The sequence below is a fragment of the Ictidomys tridecemlineatus genome, unplaced genomic scaffold (assembly GCF_052094955.1).
Source record: "Ictidomys tridecemlineatus isolate mIctTri1 unplaced genomic scaffold, mIctTri1.hap1 Scaffold_46, whole genome shotgun sequence".
Lineage (NCBI taxonomy): Eukaryota > Metazoa > Chordata > Mammalia > Rodentia > Sciuridae > Ictidomys > Ictidomys tridecemlineatus.
The window spans coordinates 1,920,367-1,946,717 of NW_027522984.1; the positions used below are offsets into that span (position 1 = coordinate 1,920,367).

General features: G+C 42.5%; 1 long non-coding RNA gene across 1 annotated transcript in view; it reads right to left on the reverse strand.

Annotated features, from left to right (window-relative positions):
- Window positions 1–1,637: 1,637 nt before the first annotated feature.
- Window positions 1,638–26,351, reverse strand: part of LOC144373669 (uncharacterized) — a 38,155-nt gene continuing 13,441 nt past the window's right edge. The window contains exons 2-3 of the long non-coding RNA XR_013433259.1: window positions 3,429–3,573; window positions 1,638–1,694 (exon numbers count right to left, since the gene is read on the reverse strand). This is a non-coding gene — a long non-coding RNA (uncharacterized LOC144373669). The remainder of the gene's footprint in view (window positions 1,695–3,428; window positions 3,574–26,351) is intronic.

Consider the following 26,351-nt stretch of genomic DNA (forward strand, 5'->3'; position numbering starts at 1 on the left):
AGTTCTTTATATATCCTGGAGATTAATGTTCTAGCTGAGGTGGAGGTGGCAAAGAGAACTTCCCTTTCTATAGTCTCTCTCTTTTCATATTCTATTTCCTTTGCTGTGAAGAAGCTTTGGTTTGATGCCATCCCATTTATTGATTTTTTTTTATTGTTGGTTGTTCAAAACATTACATAGTTCTTGATACATCATACTTCACACTTTGATTCAAGTGGGTTATGAACTCCCATTTTGACCCCATATACAGACTGCAGAATCACATCAGTTACACTTCTATTGATTTACATATTGACATACTCAAGTCTGTTGTATTCTGCTGCCTTTCCTATCCTCTACTATCCCCCCTCCCCTCCCCTCCCCTCTTCTCTCTCTACCCCCTCTACTGTAATTCATTCCTCCCCCTTGTATTATTTTTCCCTTTCCCCTCACTTCCTCTTGTATGTAATTGTGTATAACCCTGAGGGTCTCCTTCCATTTCCATGCAATTTCCCTTCTCTCTCCCTTTCCCTCCCACCTCTCATCCTTGTTTAATGTTGGTCTTCTTCTCGTACTCTTCTTCCCTAGTCTGTTCTTAGTTACTCTCCTTATATCAAAGAAGAGATTTGGCATTTGTTTTTTAGGGCTTGGCTAGCTTCACTTAGCATAATCTGCTCTAATGCCATTCATTTCCCTCTAAGTTCTATGATTTTGTCATTTTTAATGCAGAGTAATACTCCATTGTGTATAAATGCCACATATAAATGCCACAGTTGGCAGGAGGTGGCCCTGGAAGAGCCATCTGGTAAATGGAAGTCAGGTGGTGGCAGTCTAGTAGGGAATGGGAATGCAAGTCATCTGGCTTTTCAAAGTCACCAGAGGAGCCCCGGGTCCAGATTTCCTACTCTCCAGAGGTCAGTCATAAATGCCTGAGTTCTGATTCTTGCATTTATTTTTTTAAGAAACTTCTGATGGAATTGACAATTCCTTCACTTTTATTAATAAGAGCTTGATGCTAATTAATTGCCAAGGTCGGAAAACATAAGTTCTTGAAGGCATGGGTGGGATTCCATATTTTTAAAAAAAGATAATATATATACTAATAAGTCTATAAAATCATGGAGCCAGAGGTCCTTTAGAAAATCACTAAAACATCATCAGCAACTGGCCAGGGCGAACCACCGAAGCTCAGAGCTGTAAGACAGCCTAGTTTTTCAGAGCAGGAAACCAAGATTGGGTGAGGACATCTACCCAGGTCCCACACTGATGGAAGGCTGAGTGGACCCTTGGTAGATCACAAGGTTCCCAGAGAGTTGTGTCCCTTTGCACCACACGGCAATTAGAGGCATGGCCAGTGCTCAGAGATCTTAGAAGAAGCAACTCTCTAACCATTGCCTCTTTGCTTAGAAACCATTGCCAACTGCAAATCTACTTGAAATACTCCAGCACTGTCGTTTTAGAAAGGATAGAATTAGATACAACTACTACAAAGCTATCTGTAGGAAATGCGATGTGTAAAACAGTGAACATTAATATATACAGTAATCAGTTTTTTATCACCGTGAAGAACAATTTAGAGGAGGAAAAGATTATTTTGGCTCATGGTTTCTGAGGTTCAGTCCACGGTCAGTCAACTCCACAGTTCTTGGAACGAGGTGAGGAAGAACATCGGGGCAGCAGGGTGTGGTGGAGGAAAGCATCTCAGGACTGGGCAACTAGGAAGCAGAGAGTGAGCTTCACTCACCAAGGACAAAATATAAACCCCAAAGCATGCCCACAGTTACCTGCTTCCTCTGGCCACACCTTACCTGCCTACAGTTTCCACCCAGTTAATCCACATCAGTGGATTAATCCACCAATTAGGTTATATGTCTCAAATCTATTTATTTCACCTCTGAAAATTCTTGCATTGCCTCACACAATATACAAATTGGTCTATAATTTTTTTTCTACTCAAAGTCCTAACCATATAGGTAATAATTATGAGCATGATAATTTTGGGTGAGACAGGTCTAGTTTCAGGTTCAGTTTCTATGGCATGTCAACTTGGGATGCTGGGCATATTTCCTAACCTCTGTGAGCCTCGGTTTCCTCTTCTTGATAAGGGGATCTCACAATGAGTGATAATCTATGTAAATTACTCAACATAGCTTGCCATCCAATGCCTAATCGCTGTCAGTCATGCCCACAAAATATGTAATGTTTATGAAGTAAATGGTGGCTGTTGGAAACTGACAGATCCCACTTAAGAAGTTACTTCTGATTAGTGTGGGCTTCATTCCAGGCAGTATTTCCAACAATGTCGACACAGAAGTTCTTGAAGTGTGAGCTCCCCGCCTTCTCGATTTCTCTGTGTACTGGGAACTTGAACTCAAAGTCTAATGTAGGGATTGCTGACTCCTATGAATTTTAGGCTCATTACCAATGCTATTATCTAAATTTTTCTGGGGGGAAAAAAGGTGGTGAAATAATGAAACTTCACATTTTTGGCATGTGGAAAACTTAAGGGGCTAGAGGATGTTTTTAGTTCTGAGGATAGAAATCAGAACTCTTTCAAGAGGTTGGTCAGTCTAGCCGATGTAACCAAGAGCTGGGCCTCCTAGTACGTGGACACTGAGATTCCAAAGTCAGGTTGTCCAGGACTGGCCAGGATGGAAATCAGGGGTAACCCATGGGTGCAGCAGGTTCTGAGGCTCAGAGAGATGGCCTTAGCCAGGGGTGGGGCTCTGGAACATAATGGGAAGGAAGTGGAACACGTTTCCAGCTCCACTACCTGCTAGCTGTATGGTGTTGGGCAAGTCACTCAGCTCCTCAGAGTTTCAGTTTTCTTGGTGATAAAATGTGACTTTCTTAACCACATGCCTGGCCCAGAGCAAGCGCATAACAAATATAAATCATTATTATGATTAAGAGGTAACATGGTGAGGCCTGCAGAGAAAAGCTCCAACAAACTAAGGGTCCTCGGATCAACTGGGCTTGGCACAGACAGGTCCTGCGTCCTGAACAAGCACCCAGGGTCCCCACTTTCTTGGTCCCCAAGTCCCAGCCATTCACCACGACTCCTGCCTGATTTTTGAGGTCTCATCATTTCACGCTGGGATCTCCACAGTTTGCTGGCCTTCAACACTCATCCTGCTCTGTTCTGACGCTCCCAGGAGGTATTTCCTACCATGCAAACCTGACCAAGTTGCCAATTTGCTGAAAAACCCTTCAATAAGGTTTTCCTTTCCTTTTTTTAATTTTAATTTTAATTTTGCTGGTTCTTTTCAGTTCTGCATGACAGTTGAATCCATTTTGATATGATCATAGAAGCATGGAAGATATCTTATTCTAATTAAGACCCCAGTGTCTCTCCTTCCCATTCCTATTCCCTTCTCTCTATTGATCTTCCTGCCATTTACCCATAGTTTATTTTATTTATTTATTTAAATAATTTCTCGTGGATGTACCCAGTGGTGAGCTTCACTGTGGTGTATTCATGGATACACAGCGAGCTCTAGGCCTGGATCCCCTTGGCATGGCCCATGTGCCTTCTGGGATTGGCAAGTGCTCCTTTCTCTCAGCTCACTGGAACCCACCGTACTCAGGACAGTCCTAGAAGACAAAGAATGGCCAGCTTTACTTTTATTTCCCTGCTTGGGAACAGAGAAAGTACAATGACCTGAGCCTTTATCTCAGATCAGTCATCACCTTTCATTGCACATTGGAACAACCCAGGGGATTTATAAAAACCCACCCAAACCCCACCCCAGACCACCAGTATTGTCACTGGCCACCGTATTTTGAAGCTCTTGTGGTCATAATGAGATACACTCAGGGTTCTGGATCCCAGCCATACCCTCCTCCTTCATGTCTTTTCAAGAAGGAAAAGAAAAGAATCTCACTTGAAGCCCCAAAGACATCAGCCCCGAGTTGAGTTCTAACATCAACCACCTGCTAATGGTCGCTGGCTTCAGAGGGACGCTGATCAGTTTCAGGAAGAGGGTGGATGTCAGGGAAGTCAGACGCATGATCAATTCAGGAAGTGGGATGTCAGGGAAGTCAGACGCATGATCAATTCAGGAAGTGGGATGTCAGGGAAGTCAGATGCATGATCAATTCAGGAAGTGGGATGTCAGGGAAGTCAGATGCATGATCAATTCAGGAAGTGGGAGCTCAGCCCAGTCTCCTGCAAAGCCGGCGGTTTCACGAAAACCCTCGTGAATGTCAATGAACACAAGCCCCAGTGGCGTGGACAGCTCCCTGGAGTAGCCTGGCCCCCATTCAGCTCAGCACAGAAGGACCAGCCCAGGGAGGGAGGATGTGACTCAGGGCTGCTCTCTCCCCGACAACAGGACAGAGCTGTAACCTTTTGTAAAAGGACAGGTAAAAATAGCCCCAGTACTTTAGGAAGAACTGGGCATTTTTAGATTCTGAACCATCTGATGATATGACTGGGGGTAAGTGGTCCAGGGAAGGGCCAGGAAGCATTATTTACTGTCTTTCAGTGTTCTGGTCTTCTCCCTTAATCCTCCCAAGGACCCCGTGAGGTTGGCGTCATCATCTCCTTTTTCTACACTGGGAGCCTGCAGCCATGGGGGACATGTGTGCTTGAGTCATCTGCCAAGCAAAGGGCACAACGGGACCCTCCCTGGTGCCTGTGTGACCCACTGCTCACGCTCTGGCCAGAGCCCCTGGATTCACCCCAACAGTGACATGGAGGTGGGTGGACATGAACTTCTCCCGGAGCCAGGTATGCGGGGTTGTGTCCCAGTGTTCCCTTGAAGCTGCAGAGAGAGCCGAGAACAGGGCCAGGCATGGGATGCCTTCGCTTCCAGGCTGACAGGACAGGCTCGTATCCTGCTGACAGCAAAAGTTCACTGGAAGTTTCTTAACCGTGGCCCAGCATTTACCACCTGCATTTTGGGAAGATTCACCTGGCAAGGCTACCTCTGATGATCCATGAGAGGCAGGTGCCATCTAGAAAACAAGTTAGAAAGCTCCACAATCTCTAACCACAATACTCACCATCTGTGAATTGTAGTCTCCATCTTTTGCCACCAAAAGGAATCAGACCTCCATAGAAATTATCTATATATACACACACACATACATACACTGGAGGTTGAATTCAGGAGCACTTTACCACTGAGCTCCACCCCCAGCTCCTTGGTTAAATACCTTTGATAGTTACTTAGGTATTAATGTATTATTCTGGAGAATTAACCAATAAAGGAAAAGAATACAGACTGTTCTGTTTTACCTGTACTAACTTTTTCAGGATTAAAAATAGCTGATGAGAAAAAGTTCTTCTTTATAGAAAAATCACAATCAATAATTCATGGAGGAGGAATGTTAGAGTCACCAATTTGAATCGTTATTGAAATAACAGGCGAGGTGTGTCCCTCCAGACCTGGCCAAACCACCTCCCACCAGCTCGATGAATGCGAGTCTACTACTTCTGCCCTACTCTTCACATAGCAGAAAAAGTGGTCGTTGTATATATGCATAAAAGTTTAAGATGTGCAGCATGATATTCTGCTATACAGATCCATGGTGGAATTGTCACTACACATAGCAATTGAACATGACGGCATCTTCCACAGGGTTTTTCATATGGAAAGTGCACTTAAAATCAATCTACTCTCCTAGCGGACTTCCAGTGTACAGTGCAATACAGTAGTATTAACGTGGGTTCTCCTGCTGTGCACTCTGACCCTTTCAAAGCACATGTCAGATCACATCACTCCTAAACACTGCCCAAGCCTCCCGTTTCCCACCTGTAGAAGCCAGAGTCTTGCCAATGACCACAGGGCTGCTATGATTGGCAGCTATGACCACGCGGTCTCTCCTCACTCTCTCACCCAACACAGTGGTCGCTCTGGCCCTGTTGCCAACACAGTGGTTGCTCTCACATCTTCCCCTTTATCCACTTGTTTCCCCTGCCTGAAATTTCTTACAATGAGTTCCCTTACCACCTTCAAATCTTTGCCATGAGGTCTACTTTGATTATCCCATTAGAAATCCCAACCCCTGACCCCAGCTCTCCCAATTTTCTTATTTCTGCCCTAGTTTTCCTTTCCTGTCTCAGAGTGCACCACCTTTTATTCCATCTAAAGTTCATTCAGCTTGTTGTCTTCCTCGGTCATTGCTCTCAAAGTCCTAGAATGGAGATTCAGAGAGATCAGAAAATCTGTGTCTTTCATTGTTTTATTGTGATGTATCCCAAGCACTTAGAAGAACACGTGGCACATAGTAGGTGTTTTAATGAATATTTTAAAACTAAACTGATTGATCTCATTATTGAATAGGGTAATTTATAATGATGATATTATATATATCCTTTATAGACTTATTTTTCAAGTTACTTGTATGTTTGGTATCATGGGGAAACAATGAAAAGAGCTCTTTCCAATAAAACAACAACAACAATAAAACTATCTGTTTTCTCACTTCCAATAAATGCTCTGACCCACTCCAATCTAATTCCTTCCCCATCATGAACTGAACTATCAAGGTCACCAGTGACCTTCGGATTGCTAAATATAATAAGCATCTTAAAGTTATCATCCTAATTAGGCATATTGTTTATAAATACATGGGAGGTACCCGGGATTAAACCCAGGGGTGGTTATCCACTGAGCCACATACCCTGGTCTATTTTATTTTTAATTATGAGTCAGGATCCTCCAGTGTGAGTGTCCCACCGTCTGGCCCATGCTCTGAGACCAAGGAGGGAGTTTGACACACACAAACTACTCCCTCATCTCCATTCCTACCCCAACAGGCCCCTTTTCCCCACTCAACCCAGAATTGCCTCCCCATTCTAATTTTTGCATCTATAAGATTTAAAAACAGAAGTAAAACAAAACAAAAAAACCACTTCAACATCTGACCCTATCTTTTTGATTTAAAAGTCTTCAAGGTCTCCCCTTTGGTTTTTGGATTGAGATCGAGATCCCTGATTGGGCCTATAAGGCCTGTGGGCTTGGGTCCTAGTGACTCACATCCCCACCCTCACATAGGCCGCCTCTCGCTCACTCCCTGCCCGCCAGGACTCTCGGAGAGCTCCTGGTATTCTGTGCTCCCTGCCTCCTCAGGACTGTGCACCAGCTGTTCCTGCCTCCTTCACAGAGTAGCTTCAGGGAGGTTTTTTGGCCAGGAAGAGGTGTTCCACACCCCTACTGTGTGCCCTAACACACACTTATGTCTGGGTGTACTTAGACACATTGGGGCTGTTATTAATGTCCTGCTTGACTTTTTGGCTTCTAAGCCCCCTTCAGACATGAGCCATACATGTTTTGCTGATCACTGTGTTATAGGGCTGGGGCTTTCTGGGAAACTGAGGCAGTGAAAAGACCTTCCCCTTCAAACTCTGATCTTTGCAATCAACATCAATTTATTCTCCCTGGTCCCTTACGTCAGAAGACCAGCCATCTTCTTTGGTCTTTGTGATCTTTGCAATTGTGTTAGGAAGATTCCAGACATGTTGCTCAGAAGAATTGGCATGAGTTTATTAGAAGGGATAGGAAAGTGGAAAAAGGGTTCTTTTAGAGAGAACACTCCTGCCCTCCAGTTTTACTAGGATGGGGGGGGGATGCCAGGGAAGCTTCCAGAGAGTCCTACAGGACTGCAGGTAAATTGCTTTTAAAAAGTGAAAGCACATGGTGGTCAGCACAGGGGCCCGTTTATAGAATTATCCCCTTAACCTCATGTTCCCACCTCTCAGGTCTACCTGCCCAATTCATTGCATTGCTGGCACTAACCTAGTACATGACCATGTGGGGATGAATAGATATCTCTAAAATAAATAAAGAGAAAGGAAATAAGAAAGGCAGCTGGAGGGCCAGGTACCCTGGCACATGCTGTGATCCCAGAGGCTCAGGAGGCTGAGGCAGGAGGATCGATAATGCAAAGCCAACCTCGGCAAAAGAGAGGCTCTAAGCAACTCAGTGAGAGCCTGTCTCTAAATAAAATTCATAACAGGACTGGGGATGTGGATCAGGGGTTGAGTGCCCCTGAGTTCAATCCCCAGTACAGAAAGAAAGAAAGAAAGAAAGAAAGAAAGAAAGAAAGAAAGAAAGAAAGAAAGAAAGAAAGAAAGAACAAACGAAAGAAAGAAAGAAAGAAAGAAAGAAAGAAAGAAAGAAAGAAAGAAAGAAAGAAAGAAAGAAAGAAAGAAAAGTGGAAAAAGAAGCTGATAATCTCAACCAGTTACTGCGGTGAGTCAGGAGGGGCACAGCAGTATTTCCTTACATCAAATCTTGGGCACTTGATTATCATACTAAATCTAAGTTGTAGGAGTGCAGGACTGACCAGCAGCTGTAGAACGAGATGTGCACACACAGCACGGGAATGATTTAGGCATGGATTTGCTTGAGAAACTGTAACATCCTATTTAGAATTAACTCTATCCTATCCTCCAATGTGTAACAAATGTGCAAATCAAAATATTTAGAGATGCAGCTACCGATTGCTGAATTTAGATAATTTAATCCATCCTAAGCAGAACACTCAAGAATGCAAGAAAAGATCAGCAGTCAAGAAAGACAAAAACGGGGCTGGGGATGTGGCTCAAGCGGTAGCGCGCTCGCCTGATATGCGTGTGGCCCGGGTTCGAACCTCAGCACCACATACCAACAAAGATGTTGTGTCTGCCGAGAACTAAAAAATAAATAAATATTAAAAATTCTCTCTCTCTCTCTCTCTCTCTCTCTCTCTCTCTCTCTCTCTCTCTCTCCTCTCTCACTCTCTCTTTAAAAAAAAAAAGAAAGACAAAAACTGAGCTTTCCAGAATTCATGTTCTTCCTTTCATCCCACAAAAGTAAATGGTTACACACGTTGATCAGGAGGCGGCTGGGGAGTACACAGGTAGAGCCGTGACGTCCATGCTGCAGACTAAATGGGATTCTATTTTCGGGAGAGCTTCCATTTAAAAATTTAAAAATGTAGTCTCCCCACCCAAAAGAAGTAGAATATAATCTCTGTGTGGGCAGGAGGCGAGATGCAGGAACATCTGGTGGAGGAACATTCAGATGAGATTGCTCCCGTAAGTCAGAAGACCAACACGGGTCTCCCTGGCTGGAAACCAAGGTGTCAGCTGGTAGGTCCCTCTTGGTGGCTCTAGGGGAAGTTCCATTTACTGATAATTCAGGTTGCTGGCAGGATCCACGGGCCTGGCACTGGTCAGCTGAGGGCCCTTCCCAGCTTTGAGTGGCCATTTCATCCCGTGGCCGGTGGTCCTTTCCATCACCAAAGCCTACAATGGTGGGTGGAGTCCCTCTCAAGTTCTGAACCTCCCTTCTTCTCTCACATCTTTCTAGCAGCAGCTGAGAAAGATTTTCTACCATTTATGGACATGTGTGATTAGATCGGTCTGCCTGAATAATCTCCCTGTCTTGAGGTCCTTAAACCATCAGCAAGTGGTCCCTTTGTCACGTAAGGTATCATATTCCAGGGGTTAGAGGTAGCCACCTGTTATGGTTTAGATATTAGCTGTCCCCAAACGCTCATATGTGAGACAATGCAAGAGCATTCAGTGGTGAGATGATTGGGTTAGAAGTGCCTTAGCCCAATCAGTGAATTAATCCACTGATGGCAATAACTGAGTGGTATCTGAAGGTGTGCCCGGAGGAGGTGGGTCATTGGGGACATGCCTGTGGCAAGTGGAGTCTCTATCCCTGCTGCATGATCATCATGTGAGGTGCCTTTCTACACCATCACACTCTTCCGCCATGATGTTCTGCCTCACCTCCAGCCCTTAGGAATGAAGCCAGCTGCCTATGGACTGAGACCTCTGAAACCGTGAGCCTTCAAATAAATTTTTCCTCCTCTACAATGGTTCTGATCAGGTCTGTTAGTCACAGCAGTGAAAAAGTTGACTAAAATAGCACCTTTGGGGTGCCATTAATCTGCCTACCCTAAAAATTTCCATTTGATTTAGGTGGGGTGAGGGCTGAAAAGATTTTCTTTAGAATGTTGAATAAGCTCCTCTGTGAACCAAAAAGATGCAAACTATAAAATAAGTCTCTGGATCTGCCGACTTCTGGTATGTCAGAGCTTCAGCGACTGGCATTTCTTGGAGAACTCCTGTAGGTTTTAGTCAACTCTCAGAGAACATTATGACCATTCCCCATTGAGCTTTATGCAGCTCCTAAGTATAATTATCATATTCTTTGTGCTCACTCTCTCTTTTTGTCCTTAGAGTCAATTATAGTGTAGTTTTCACCCCCACTGTCTCTGGACATGCTTGTGTGTGTCCATAATGTCCAAACTTACTGAACAATAGTAAATTCACAAGTTTCATCACTTTCATCAACTTTGATTGACCTAGTGCTTTAGTTTACTTGAAAGCTGTGAGCAGGGCAACCATAAGTTTTTTTTTTTTTAAATTTCATTCCAATCTTAATTATTAATATACATAACTCTCAAGTCACACACATGACTTTAGGTGATGGAATGTCTAAGAAAGGTGATGGAATGTCTAAGAAAGGGTTAACAATGACCATGGGGTTTAAAAAGCCAAATTGAAAACGAAAGCAGAGAGTTGACAGAGAGGCTGAAGAGTCACCACTGGTGGTCAGATTAGATTTACTAACTAACCACAGGGCTTGTTGGGGGCCTGGAACTGTTCAGGGATGGAGCTGTTTAAGGGTCCAGATTGCTGACTTGGCCATTTTCCAACTTGGCCAGTCAAGCAGGGAGATCATGTTGAGCTGAAACTCTGGGGACAAAGTGGCGGGGGGAGTCAGTGCCTGTCATTGCCCATGGACCTCATGAGTCCTGCACCAGATGATCTGAGAAGATGACAGGTCAGCATGTGGTGCCGTATCGCCCTCCCAAGTACCTTTGTGTGTTTCAGGTTTGATGGGGGGACATCATTTGGTGGTCTGATGTGTCTGATAACCTCACGGGCCTACTTTCCCTGATATGGATTTAATATACCCATACGTTCATGTGCATCTGATTAATTTGACGAGTTTAAAGATGGTCATTTTTATTAGCACAGTTCGTTTATTCTGTGCCTAGTGATTTTGTTGTGCATCTGAAAGTTCTTTTTTGGGTGGGTGAGCGTGGGTACTAGGGATTGAACTCAGGGGCTCTCAACCATTGAGCTGCATCGCCAGCCCCATTTTGTATTTTATTTAGGAACAGGGTCTCACAAAGTTGCTTAGCACCTTACTGTTGCTGAGGCTGGCATTGAATCCGTGATCCTCCTACCTTAGCCTCCAGAGCCTCTGGGATTACAGGCATGCACCACTGCCCCCAGCCCTGAATGTTCTTTTTGATGGTTTTTTTTTCAGTAAGTTCTGTATGTCCAACATTTGATGGTTATATATTTGCCCAGAGAAGTCACTAAGTCATTCCACCTTAGCTCTTGTCCTCAAAATGGCACTGCTCATGGTAAACTCCTGCTTTATAACTGGGAGAGGCTCAGAGCAGGGCACAGCCTGCTGTCCACACCTGCCTTCCATTTCACCTGCTTTCTATTTCATTCTGTTTGTATATAGTCCTTGCAATTTATTCTATGTTGTATTATAAGTATAGCCATCAATTTAGAAAATACCGACCTAGAATAAATGTTTGCCTCTCTACTGCTGGATTCTTGCACAGTTGAAACAACTTGATCTCTCAAAAAACTGAAGCCACAGGACTTCAAAAGGACTTCATTAACAAAAAAGTAACAATAACCTGATACATTTTTTGGTTGAGTAAGATCCATGTTTTAGGATCTGGCATTAAAAAAATATGATAAATGTATTAATTTAGACAATTAACAAACCTATTTCAGATCATGTGCTCAATTTATCCATATAAATGTACTTTACATTTTAAAAATTCAATAAAGTCTTTCTTTAGAAAGGTCTTTTGAGTATAATTTCTAGTGAAATGCAGTCTACATACAATACAATTATAAATGTGTGTGTATATATATATATATATATATATATATATATATATATATATATCCCACAATATCATTTTTATATTGCCAAGTGTAAAATATAAAACGTGTATATACATATATATGCTTATATAGTTTGCATATATGAATGATACTGGATCGAGATGTCAGACTGAACACAATCTGCTACCTTCCCTCTGATTCTGAATCTATTAACATAGAAAAACTATATTTAAAAAATAAATTTAAACAACCAAGGAAAATATGAAACAAAGCCATCATCAAAAGGCCAGAAACGTAGAAGCATTCCTAGAAAGAAGATTAAAAAAATAAATGGGAAGAGATTGATAATAGGCAAGAACAGAAAACTACAGCCCCAGACATACTCAACAGGAGTGACAACCCAGAGGGGCAGCAAGCTGGGAGGGACCATGGGAGGAGAAAAAGCAGGAGACATGGGGCCATCATCCTGGTGACTAATAACAAACTGCATTAAGATAAGAGAATAATTCTGTGATTATCTCCCTGGTCTCCCTGTTCATTCAGCCCACACCCATGTTGAATTCTGGTTAAAATCTGAGAACTACACCTTGCCACAAGAAAAAGTCTTTTCCTAGCGAGACGTCCTGGTTAGGGGCCTGGGAGGATAGGAGAGCAGAGCTTGAGAGAACCAGACCCCCATGGCAATCAGGGAGGGATCTTGGGAAAGACAGCCCTATCCAGGAGGGTACTATACAAGGGGCTTCAACACTGATGACTGAAACCTGGTCTTGTCTCAGTGCTGCATTGTCTTGTAGCATCTGTGTTGCCATGCAGAGTGTGAGGCCTATTAATTTCTCTTCAGTTTAGGTAACTGGGTTGGTTTCTTTCCTTTTCTCTCCATTTCTCCCTTTCTTTTTCTTTTTATACATTGCAGTATAATTTATTTTAAGATAATCAAAAATAAATCAACATAAACACACACACACACACACACACACACACACAATTTCAAGCTGGGTGTGGTGGTCCATGCCTCTAAACCCAGCCATTCGGAAGGATCCAAGTTTTAGGCCAGCTTCAGCAACTTAGGGAGACCCTGTCTCAAAATAAAAAATAAATAAATAAAAGGGCTGGGGGTTTTGCTCAGTGGTAAAATACTTCTGGGATCCATCCCAGTATCACAAAAACAAAATAAAGCAACAAAACACATTTCAAAGCCTGTCTATATGCACATTTAATTCTGGGGCCTGGTTGGTGAAGAACTTTGTACAGTAGAACTTTGTGTGGTTTTTAGATAGTTCAAGTCACTGTGTAATTTTTGGCAATAACATTTCAGATCCTAGATGGAAAAATTGAGGCTAGAAAAATACAAATAATAGAGCCTAAATATCAAATGATTTTCTGTGTGACCTTCTAACGAAAGCAATTTTACCTTTCAAAGATTGTGTCGCTTAGTGTTAGAGGCTTGCCTAGCATGGGTGAGGCCCTAGGTTCATCCTCAGCACCATAAATAAATAGATAGATAGATAGATAGATAGATAAATAAATAAATAAATAAATAAATAAATGTATGTTTTAAAATTGTAGAATTATTTTCTCCAGAGAAGTCATTGGGGGGTTCTTTCAATCTGACATCTGGGGCTTTTCTTCCGCTGGGAAATTTTTCTTTCATTTCCTCCATTATTTCTCCTCTTCTCTGTGTTTTCTCCTTCTGGAGCTTCCACAGTATGAATATGTGACCTCCTTGATGAAGTCTCTATGTTTATTAACTTATTAACCAGATTTTTCATTTTACTAGGTATTTGCTCTTCTTTTCTGGATCCTTGCAAGGGTGAGCTCTTCATTTGGTCTTTTTTATGGACGGGATGCTTGTGTTTCAAGATTCATATGTTGAACTAGCTCCCAACGTGATGGTCTTAGGCAGTGTGCACCTTCTGGGAAGTGATCAGGCCATGAAAGTGGAGCCCTCCTGAATGGGACTAGTGCCCTTATAAAAGGGGGCCCTGGGAGACTGAGGCAGGAGGATTGCAAGTTTAAGGTCAGCCTCAGCAACTTAGTGAGGCCTTAAGCAACTTAGTTAAGAAGTTTTAAAAAGGGGGAGCTGGGGATGTGGCTAAGAGGTTAAGCACCCCTGGGTTCACTCCCTGGTACTAAAGGAAAAAACAATACCTCCTCCTTCTTCTGCCATGTGAGAACACAGTGAGAGATGGCTGTCCACACACAGGAATGGGCTCTCACAAGAGCTCAACCATGCTGCTGCATCCTGATCTTGGATTTCCAGTTTCCAAAAATAAAAGAAATAAATTTCTGATCAGTGTTATTTCTGACATCTCAATGATTTCTGGACCTTTTGGGAAAAAATAAAGTGTATGGAATGTGACTTAGGATTGTCCACCCAGAGAAGAGGAGAGCATTTACTGTCACTGTGTCACCTTCTGTTGGTCATAGAGTTAAGATTCTGGCACTTCCAGGATGTACATGGGTGAGCCCTGAGTCAGTTCCTCTAAAGCATCACTCATTTCTTAGGGAATCCCTGAAGTAGAAAGAGATGTTTTATTTTTATTTTTTGGTGGGATGGAGGCAGGGGCTGCTCATTCTAACTGCATAAATGTGGCCATTGCAACATTGCTTGAACAAAGGTGGGCTAAGCCACGGAGCAGGGGATGGGAGGTGTGTTCACACCACACAAACACATTTCCAGGGTCCCTCCAAGCCAGCATTGAGTTTAAATTTCCCAAGTTTCACAGTAAACCTACATGTGATTGACACATGATGGAAGTGAAAAAACGAGTTACAATCTCAGTCTTACCCAATACCGGCTGTTTGGTTTTAGTCTCAGCTTTTAAAAGATATAAAGTAATTAAATGCCTATGTTGGGGTCATTTCTAACATCCCTGTCCTTATGTATGATCAATAATCAAGTGAGTTTCTATGTTATCACATGTAATCAGCATAACAGCACAAATGATACGGATACGCCAGCATCTAGTCACGTAGTCAAATCTGAATAATCTCTTTAAGTACAGGTTAGCATTGTAAAGGTAACTTAGAGTGAAAAAATCTCCTTATGTATTTTACATATTGAAGTTTCACTGTCAGTTGATGTGTAAAGTAAAATAATGTATTAGTAATGATTGTTATGGAAACTTAATTTTATATACTAAAACATTTTTCAAAGGCTTTCCAATTAACCAAATCAATGTGCCTACAGACAGCAAGTATTGCTTCACTCATAACTGCTTCAAAGATCCTCCTATCAACTATTTGAGATTAAAGGGGACTAAAGGGCTCAGTGGTGGGTGGGGGAGGGGGTAGGAGAAGTGACAATCATGTGCAATGCAGAATTCCACATTGGATCCTGGCTCAGGGAAAAGGAATGAATGGGGACGATTTGCAAAAGTGGTTTCTCTCTTGTGTTTAGTCTCCTAACCAGAAGTTGTTGGCTTCTTCTTTGCTGGGACCTCCAAGGTGACTATAATTCCTCATTAGAGACTTGCTAATCATGCAAAGGTTTATCACAGAGAAAAAAAAAAACAACAAGGCTAAATTACTGCCCACAGGAGAGGAATCTGGGATGATAGTAATGGTTGACACTGATAAATTACTCTAGAAAGGAAGATCATAAAGTCTAATAGCTCCTAAAAATCAACACACTGTGCATAGAAAAGAATAGGAAAGAGAGATCTGTGCAACGACGCCCCCCTTATCCCCTCCTCTAAGCCGTTTGAATCATCAGAGTCGCCATATTACTAACTGACACCCGGAGGCAGTCCTCCTTGGATGGAAGAGAGCCAAAGCATTCTTAGAAAGCGACATGGGAGGACAGGTGGTGTCACTGCCTTGGTTTGGGTTCAGAGCATTTAGTGTCCATGGACCCTCTGCAGATGTCAAAATCAGAGGGCCCAGGTTCCTTCTATAAAATGGCATGGCATTGACATAGATGTGTATGTGTTTGCTACACATCTTCCTGTACACTTTGAATCATCTCTAGAGGACCTGCCATACTTCATGCAACGTGCATGCTATGTCATTGTAATACAGTGTTTTAAGGGAGTAATGACAGAAAGAAAAGTCTGTACATGTTCAATACAGATGCAAAGTTTTTGATTTTTAAAATATTTTCTGAGATCGATTTAAACTGCAGATGTCAAACCCACAGAGACGGACGGAGGGCTGACGGCGTACTCTTCTCCCCATTCCATGGGACAAAATGTTAGAGAGAAAAACCTGGAGTGCAGAGAAAAAAAAGATAGCCTTCACATTCAACTCCTTTTAAGACATCCTCCACGTGTAGCATGCATGTCTATTCCCTGTTCACAACAGAACACAAAGTTAATTGTTTGCCCCTTCATTCATTCGCTTTCATCGATGGATATGTTTGGTGATCAGTCAGTCAGTGACTGTCTTCTCTATATGCAGAGATCTGGGCACAGTGTTGTAGATGTGGAAGCCCAGGCCCGAGACGGCCTCTGAGTATAAGAACAATGTTTATGACGTGGATGTGAGTTGTCCCCCAAAAGTTCACACGTGAGACATTGCAAGGTTTAGAAGAGAAATGATGGGGTTATGAGAACCTTAGCCCAATCCGTGAATTAATTCCTTGATGGGAGTAAGTGGGTGGTGAATAAAGGCGGTAGTGGTGGCTGGAGGAGGTGGGTCTCTGGGTGCTTGCCTTTGGGGTATATATTTGGTGAGCTGAGCTTAGTCTCTCTGCTACCTGATCATCGTGTAAGCTACTTTCCTCTGTCACACTCTTCTGCCATGATGTTCAGCCTCCCCTCAAACTCCAGCTTACTGTCTCTGGACAGAGACCTCTGAAACCATAAGCCCCTAAATAAACTTTTCCTCCCCAGAAAATGTTCTTTTGGTCAGGTCTTTTAGTCACAGCAACGAAAAAGCTGATTAAAACAACAAACACAAGCCAATGACGGGGATCCACTCACCCATATTTATTGAGAGTCTGCTCTCCATGTTCTAGGAGCTTACAACCTAATTGGTGCACCCAGTTATTAACTAAAGACAAGCTAAAAAGGCTGTTCCACTTATGATTAGTGCTATGAAGAAACTGAGCTAGGTGTTGTGCAGACCTACTATGTGGGAGTCATGGAATGGCTGATATTTGATCAAATAAAGCTTATAACATATCATCTCGTGAACACAGATAGCAAGATTTTAAAGTCAACTTTCAGAAACTATTTCGGTCACCATAGTTGAGTTGTTAAGCTAATTACCAAACTCATTGCGTCTATGGCAAAGTTTCTCAACCTTGTCACTACTGACATTTTAGGACAGATAATTGCTTGCACTGCGGATGTTAGCAGTGTCTCTTTCCCAGGGGTAGCAATCAAAAACATCTCCAGACACCAGCAAATATCTCCTGGGGGAAAAATTACCCCTGGTTGAGAAACAATGGTCTTTGGTAAAAAATGCTCCAAATCCAAACAGGGCCCAGGAAGCACACATCCCTTCTCTCTTCATCGTCCTTACCCACTAGTCTTGGAGAACTTTTTTCTCCTCCCTGTTTTTACTTTATCCTTTTCTGATCTCAGCCCTGCAGGAAGAGAATTCAAGAGAGCTATATCCTTACCAAGGCTAGTGGACCCCTTAGATGTGAAAATCTGGAGGTACTGTTGTAGACAAAGTTTGCCATTTACTTCAATTTTTAAAAATTCCAGCCTAGGCCCAGCCATGTTCCAAACAGAGCCTGCAGCTGTATTTACTGGGGCAACCACAAATTCATGAGTCCTGCTGCAGGCCATGAGGAAGGTGGCTTGGATTTGTATCAGCTTACTTTCTCTTCTTCTGAATGGACAATTAGCTGCAAGATTTCATGTCTTAAGATAAGGACCCCTTTTCTATTATGTTGTGTACATCTCTTGAAGAGACCTAAGTTTTATTGAGCAGTTGCCCTTCAATATCTTCAGGGATTGGTTCAGCGCCCTGGGGATACCAAAACCCTCGGATGCTTGTATGGCTTCTATAAAATGATGTAGCATTTGCTTAGAACCTATGTACTTCTTCCTGTAGAATTTAAACCATCTCTTGATTATGTAATACCTAATACAGCACAAATGCTATCTCTATAGTTGTTATGCTATATTGTTCAGAGGAAAACGATAAGAAAAATAAGTCTATATATGTTCAGTAGAGATGTGATTCTTTTTTCTTCCGAATATTTTCATGTATGGTTGGTTGAATCGAAGGACATAAAGCCTACAGATACAGAGGACCAAATGCATTGAATTCCGGTACATTACCTGGGAAGCAGCTCTGTGTTTAGGGGTACATTTCTTTTTTGTAGGACTGGAAATGGAACCAGGGTCTAATGTGTGCTAGCCTAGCACTGTACCACTGAGCTACACCCCCAGCCTAGGGGTGAGCTTTGGTTAGAGGAGAATAATCAGCCCAAAGAGAAGGGGTCTCCTTAGCTAATAGGAATGCTATCAGGATCACATGGATAGGGAGAGAGATCCCAGCCAATGCCACAGCCTAGACAGGGGGCTTTGAAAAAATCTAGACCTGCTTTGGGATGTCTTTGATTATAGGTTTTCTGCAGTGATATGATATATATGCAGAAAACTATGGGTTAAACAGATCTCAATGAGGTTTTTCCTGTAGAAGATTTCAAAATGCAAGGTAATGGTGTCTGCCAAGACTGGGAGCAAAATTCAAAATAAGGCAGGGTGGGGAGGAGAAACAGGGAGGTGGTGAAATTCCATTAAATAAATAGATCAGTGAAGTAGAAGAAAGGAATTGAGGGGGAGGGAGGAGAGACGGGATAAGGGAAAGACAGTGGAATGAATCTGAATTAACTTTCCTCTGTGCACACATGACTGCACTACACTGAATCTCACCATTATGTATATCCACAAGACAACAGTTTTTTTTTTAAAAAAAAGCTAAATAAATAGTAGAAAGATCAGTAGAGTAGAAAGGGAATGGGGGAAGGTAGAGGAAAGGGAAAGGAACATACTGGGGACTGGGGACTGAATTAGAGCAAATTATATTCTATGAATTTACAGTTATTTCAGAATGAATAATAAGGTTATGTATATCTAATATGAACCAATAAACAATTTTTTTTAAAATATCCTGGGAGCAAGTAAGCAGCATGTCCCACACTTACTAGACTATGGAAAGTTCTCTTGTATTTTCACATTAACTGAGTTTCTTTCTAGGTTACTGTTCCTTTACAACTGGTGCTGTCAGGAACCTTGGTGAAGAAAGTTGTAATCTGGCTCATCTATTTGGGTGTTAACTCTCTGTATTCTGTTTCCTCACCCCAGGTCTTTAGTAACATCTCCTAAAAATGTTCTTGCCTTGTCTGTGCTGTTTAATGAGGGATTAGTGGATGCGTTAGTGGGCTGTACATCCACATTTTAGTGAGGATCAACCCTGGCTCTGTCCCAGAGTCATCTGTGGAATTTTCCAAACTACATTTTCTCAAGTCCTTCTCTTGACCTTTGGATTCTGTAGATTGAATAGAGCTCAGGCCAGGTTCACCTGTGTTTGAAAAAAAACAAAATATTCTCCCAAGAGATTGGGAAGTGTGCAGCCAGGGTTGTTGGCTCCAGGGGGCCAGGGAATCACAGGGAGATGGTACCACCCCCCTCAGGTCTCCTGGCAGTGGTAGAGATAATTCCCAGAAAGGACCCTCGCCAGGATAGTCTTTTGAAATATGGTGCATCTCCTGCCACAGATCATGGGGGGAAAGGAATGGGGGTCCCTCTCATATGGATATTCTCTATTTCCTACCCTGAAGAGTCAGGATTTGATTTTACTTAGCAAAGTAGCAGTTTGATACATATATTATGTCATATTACAGCAAAAATAAAATCACTCATTGGAATGAAATTTATTTAAAAATAACCAACTTAGTACTTTCTAAGATGGTAGGGTTTCCCACGTGTGAATATTAATGTGTAGTAAATATCACCTTATCCTTGACAGTTGTCTATATTTGTACAGATGACAGCTAGGCAGGGGCTTTGAGCCCATGGGGATTTGATTTGAATGCTATCTGGACTATTCTATTGTAATGGGACATCAGTTTCTGAGGCTGGTTGACTGTGGCTTGGGGCAGTCAGTAGACCCTTGTGGTGATCAGACAGGTACCTTTGGCCCTACCACCAGCTTCCCCCAGAATTACCACACCTGTAGAGGCTGCCTGTGTAGGACACTGAATCCTCTGGAGGGGACCCAGCATTTGCTACTTAGTGGAGGTAGTCTCCCCTCGTCCTCAGTTTTGCTTTCCATGGTTTCAGTTACATGAGGGTATGCCCCAATTCAAAAATATTAAATGGAAAATTCCAGAAATAACCAATTCTTGAGTTTTAAATTGCATGCCAACCTGAGTAGCATGATCAAATACCTTGCCATCTTGTTCCATTATTCCTGGGACATAATCATTCCTCTGCCCAGTGTATCCACACTCTATATATGTATGCTATCCTCCCATTAGTTACTTACTAGCCATCTTGTTGATTAGGTCACTTGCATGGTACTTGTGTTCAAGTAACATTGATTTTACTTATAAATGGCCCCAAAGTGTGATAATTATGATACTGGAAATTTGAATACAATAAAGAAACAGTAAAGTGCCTCCTTTAAGTGAAAAGGTCCTTGAATTTATCATTGAAATATATGTGTAGGAATATAGTATGTATAGAGTTGAATACTTTCTGTTGTTTCAGACATTCACTGCAGGGTCCAGGAACAAATTTTCCACTACTCTTTACTGTTAAATCTAAGAGGGACCAAGGTATGAACTGAGTGGTGGAGAGAAAACCTGGATTGCTTGGGTAAAATTTCAGGCAAGAGAAAGGGGAAAGGTCCAGAGAGAGATGAGGGTTTTCAGGAGCCAAAGAACCACATAAAAAGTGCCTGTTCTTACAAGGCCTGGGCCACAGCTTTGCCCAAGGCACCAAAACCTAGAGAACACAACCATGTTAACCAGTGATTTTTTTTCTTTCTTAAATTGTGTAAATGTTATACGCTGGAAATGAAACAAAACCAGGTAATGTGATAACACCTGTTCACTGGGGAGCACTCCAGGGGTGGGAAGTTGTCACTCTACAGTGAAAGGTCAGAGAAGGGGTCTCTGAAGAGGTGATGTTGAAATTGAAACTAAATGACAAGAAGGGATCTCCCAGGCAAAGATGTTTGAGGAGAAGCAGAGGAAATCAAGAACATAAAGGCATTGAGACGGAATAATTTTGGGACATCCAAGGCAGAGAAAGGTCTGGCAGGTGAGGTAAGAGAAGAAGGCAGATAAGATCAGGCAGGGAGCCTTTTAATTTTTTTTTAAGAGAGAGAGAATTTTTTAATATTTATTTTTCAGTTTTCGGTGGACACAACATCTTTATTTTATCTGTATGTGGTGCTGAGGAGGATCGAACCCAGCACCCCGCGCATGCCAGGCAAGCCCACTACTGCTTGAGCCACATCCCCAGCTCCCTGGGAGCCTTTTAATTTTCCCTCTTGGGTTGCCTACAGTTTCTAATTTGTGGACCCTTGACAACACTGCAAAGATAGTTTTGAAGGGTAAAATACCAATGAGAAAGAAGGGGGAGGCCAAGGAGGGCAGAGTGTCTGCAGCTGGCAGAGAAGGACCTGGCCCTGGAGCACACCTGGGGACACCTGTAAAGAAGAGTTACAGTTGGAACATAGTTTGTCCCCTCCGAAACTGACATTGAGACAATCCCTTTTACATGACATCAAGAGGTGGGACTTTTAAGGGGTGACTAGTGCCCTGCCCTCATGAACGGATTCATTCATTCATGGGATTAATGGACTCATATATTAATGGGCTATCTCAAGAGTGAGTCTTCTAGAAAGGCCAGTTTGGTTAGGTCTCACATTATCCCTTTCTCTTTCTATGTGATGATCTGAACCCCCTTAGTACTCTGTCATCACGACCATTACAAGATGCAGCCCCTCAGTCTTGGACAAGAGCCTTGAGCCACAATAAACCTCTTTTCTCTAGAGTTCACCCAGTCTATGATATTGTGTTATTAGCAACAGATATGAACTAAGACACAAGGGAAGGATTCATGTATTCTTCATATCTATATTTTTCTTCATATATTCATATATATTCTTCAATATATGAAATACATACACACACTATAAGCTCATTGAAGTCAGAGACTATCTTTCACGAGTCTTGGGATCTCCCACAATGCTTAGCACCTTGTCTATATAAAAGATGTTTACTGAATAAGGAATATTTTAAAATCTCTATTACATATGTGCTTTCACATTCTAATACTTTCATTCATGTATTCTTCACATCTAAATATATTCACACATATAAATGAAGAATGCAGATGCACATAAACACATGCACATTTTATTTGGTGGCTGTGGATTGAACCCAGGGCCTTGCACATGCTAAGCACATGCCTTCCCACTGAGGTATGCCCCAGCTCCTATTCTTCCTATATTTACAGAGCATCTGCCTTGGGTGAGGCACCATTTTGGGGATCATGACAGAAAAATGGATGAGCACAGAATAGGGTGGACATCATTATGGTTTGCATGTTAAATGTCCCCAAAGGCTCTTATGCTGAAGGCTTAGTAGTCAGCCTGTGTTGCTATTGGAAACTAGTGGAACTTTCAGTAGATCAGGCCTTGTGGAAGGAAGTTAGGTTCCTGAGGTTGTGCCCTTGAAGAGGATATTGGGAACCTGCCCCTCCATCTCTTTTTCACTTTCCAGCCACCGTCAGGTGAGTAGACCTCCTCTGTCATGTGCTCCTGCCATGCTATACTGTGCTTCCACAGGCCCAAAGTGATGGGGCTAAGTGACTATGGACTGAAACCTCTGAAATTGTGAATCAAAATAAATCTTCTCTCTTTTTAGATTGTTTGTCTCAGGTATTTTTTCACAGTGTTGGAAAGCCAACCTAGACAGGGAAGGGAGTTTTCTTTCAGGCTGTAAGAGAAGAGATTTCAATATGTTTATAAGCTGAAGGGGAGGAACATGCAAGGTATAAAACAAAAAATGTTAAAGACAATTGAGAAAGATCCAAAAAGCAAGATCCAAAAACCAAATGGAGGACATGAGTTCAAAGTTGTAAGGGCACACGTGTGCATGTGTATGTGCCCATACTTCTGTGTACACTTCTACATGTATTAGGAAGTACATGATTTAGAGAATATAGAGTTAGCTAAATCTGTGTAAGAAGGGATCCACAAGTACATTTTGGACTTGAATTTATGGAGACTCCTGAAAGAAGATTTGAAGACCAAGCCGTGTTTCTCTGATAACTGTAAAATTGTCCAAGGGCTACTCAGAAATAGGGAAAAAAAAATCAGCAGATGCTGTAAAGAAACCAATGGCAGAAATACAATTTGACCCCCATTCTGTTCAAAAGAGCAGAAAATAGTGCAAAAATCAAAGGCTAAGAATGGTTTCTCAAGAAAACACACTGCTTGGGCTGGGGCTATAGCTCAGTTGGTAGAGTGCTTGCCTGGCATGCACCAGGCCCTGGGTTCAATCCCCAGCACCACACACACACACACACACACACACACACACACACACACACACACTGCCCAAAGGCTTCTGTGTAAAGGTAGAAGCTGTGCACACTTCACTTAGCAGCTCTGACATCCGGGGCGCTGGGGCTGGTACACAGACACACTCACCACAGCTCCAGCCTAGGGTTGATAGATGTACTTCTCAGGGGCTCTGACGCTCTGGGTCCCCTTCCAAGTTGCCTATTTTGAAGAATTTGTGTTTGACAGGAGTTAAATGGACCACTTTGCTTGGGATTTTTCTCTCTGCTTAAGGGAGATCACAATTCACTGCATTTCAGGCGACAGTCAGACAGGGTGACCAGAGGACTGTGAGGGTCCCACAGCCATTTTTCACAGTCACTCGCCGAGGTTTACTGATGGTTCCAAGGAAAGGGAAAGACGGCAGCAGGCCCAGGTGTCTGGGTCAGTGACTGGCTGGAATTAATCACCCCGGCCTGGCACCTGTTCACGGAGAGACTTCCCCAGTGGCACAGTAATGTACCCCAAACCATCTGTGGCCTGGTTGACCCAGGATGGACAAAGAGGCTCTTTCCCCCTCCCCTCTTTACTGGGTTTGGATGACTGTAAGGAGTTTGATGTGGAAGGCAGTAGCGCCTGTGGTCTACCTGGATTTGATCTTTCCTGCACTTCTTCCTTCTTATGACAGACAGCTACAGCAAGTGATTCATTTCAGATAGTCCATTGAGGTAGGACCCACCTCCTTCTGTGCTCTTTGTCATGTACAAAGTTGGAACTGCGACTGCCGTTGGAATCAATCAGGCCTAGGATTTATCCAGATGATAAGGTGGGTAGCTAACACTAGTCACTGTGATTTATCCAGAGCATAACTACCTGCTGATGGGTTTCATGAATGTATCATCAAGCCATCGATCACTGAAGTGATGAACTTTTCATATCTGGGCAGGCCTGTAACTGTTACGGAACCAAAGAACTTACCAGAATGTCTATTAAATTACTGGAGACCACGGAATGAAAAAGGTCCTATGTGAAGACATTGTGAGACAACAACACAATTTTTTTTCCTTAGAAATTTATCCCATAATGTCCTTTTTCTCTGTACATATCACCCTCCCTATCCTCCCCCCAAGCTGAAACGAAGCCTCCACCTTACCCCAATACACACACAAACAGAGAACCGCCCCCCAGCAGTCCACTCCTAAATGTCATGTCTTCTCTGGATATAATGTATTCTCTCCCTCTGCTACAATGCAGGTTGGGACTTGTATTAGTTTTCTATTCACAGATGTAACAGATAATCACAAACATGGTGGTTTACACAATACTTTTGTTATCTCACTGTCTGTCTGTAGGTCAGAAATCTGACCATTGGTTTCACTGGGCTAAAAGATCACTGGGCCATATTCTTTTTTGAAGACTCCTTTTCCAGTATCTGGAGGCTGCCCAAATTCCTTGACTGGTATCGACTTTCCTCCAACCTCAAAGCCAACAATGCTGGGTGGTCATCACATGACTCAGACCTCCTCTGTCTCCATTTTCCACTTTTAAGAACCACTGTGCTTCTTTTCCCCCAGGAACAATCCAGAATATATCCCTATTTTATACTCAGTGGATAAGCAGCCTAATTCCTTCCGCATTATTTTAAAAAATTAATTATTTTTATGTTTACAGTTTCCAGGGATTAAATAGGACACAAATATCTTTGTAAGGTCTTTATTCTGCCTATCACAGGATTTAAATTTCTTTATGGTTGTTGTCTTTTTACTTGTGTTAGCTCTCTTTGGGCTCAAAATAGTAACAGAACAAGCAAAGGGAAGTGACGTCTCAGAACAGATTCTTGAAACACATTTGACTCCAATTTCAACTCTCTTTCTTGCCTCCTGCTGATCTTGGGCAAGTTACTATCCTTTCTCTAAAATTCAGTTTCTCATCTGCAAAGTGGGGATAATACAATCCTTTTATAGAGGTTGCCAACACAAGGGGATAGTATTTGCAGAGTTTTAGCAAATACCTAGTATGTTGTAAGTGCTCAGTGGAAGCAAATTTATTGTTATTATTTTATTGTTGTTTATAGGAAGAGTAATTGGGGTGGAAAGAGAGTGGAGAGGGCTCAAAGTTTACTGGATCTCAGTTTACTGAATCCCCCCAGAGACGGTTCAATCCTGGCTGCTCACCCTTGCTTGGATCTTGCCTGTAGAAGCTTCTTATTCTTATTGATTAAGGAAAAGAAAGATCCAGCAGTTACTGCTCTAGGCTGCTGTTTTCTTTTCCTGTAATGCCTCCTTCCATCGCTTGCCCTCCTCTGCAGATAGGCCAGGGGATAGCAGCCTCAGCACAGACCCATGGAGCTGGCATGCTGGCAGGCTTCACTGAGTTCTACCTCACCAGCTTTCACTCACAATCCCTAAGCTCCCACATCCATGTCAGCAATGTCAGATTAGTGATGGTTCCAGGAGAACTGTTCCTGCCTTTGAATAAAAGTCACTGATTGGGCTGGGGTTGTGGCTCGGCTGGGGTTGTGGCTCCGTGGTGGAGCACTTGACACATGTAAATAAATAAAATAAAGTTTCATTGACAACTAAAAAGAGAAAAGTATTTTTAAAAAAGTCACTAATTGTGGGGCCCTAGCCACTGCTCTGGGGAGGAGGACTCAAAGTCTAGCCAGACCTTTCCTGCACATTCAGGAGGATACCTTGGTGGCCATCAGAATCCAAAAGGGATCCGTAGAATCCAATGTGAGTCTCAGGAATGGCTGGCCTTCCAGAAAGTGACAAAATTACCTGCTGGGTCGATTAAAAGCAACAACAACAACAACAACAAAATTGTTATCAATGTTGATGAGGGTGTAGGGAAATGGACTCTCTAGATTCTTTGGGAAAGTAATTCAACATCTTTTTAAATTAAAGCACACATACATATAGGTTCTATCCAACAATCCAACTTTGAGAATCTCTATTCTATTGAAGAAAAAAAAACGAGTACAGAGTGGTACAGAATAGTGTTTGAA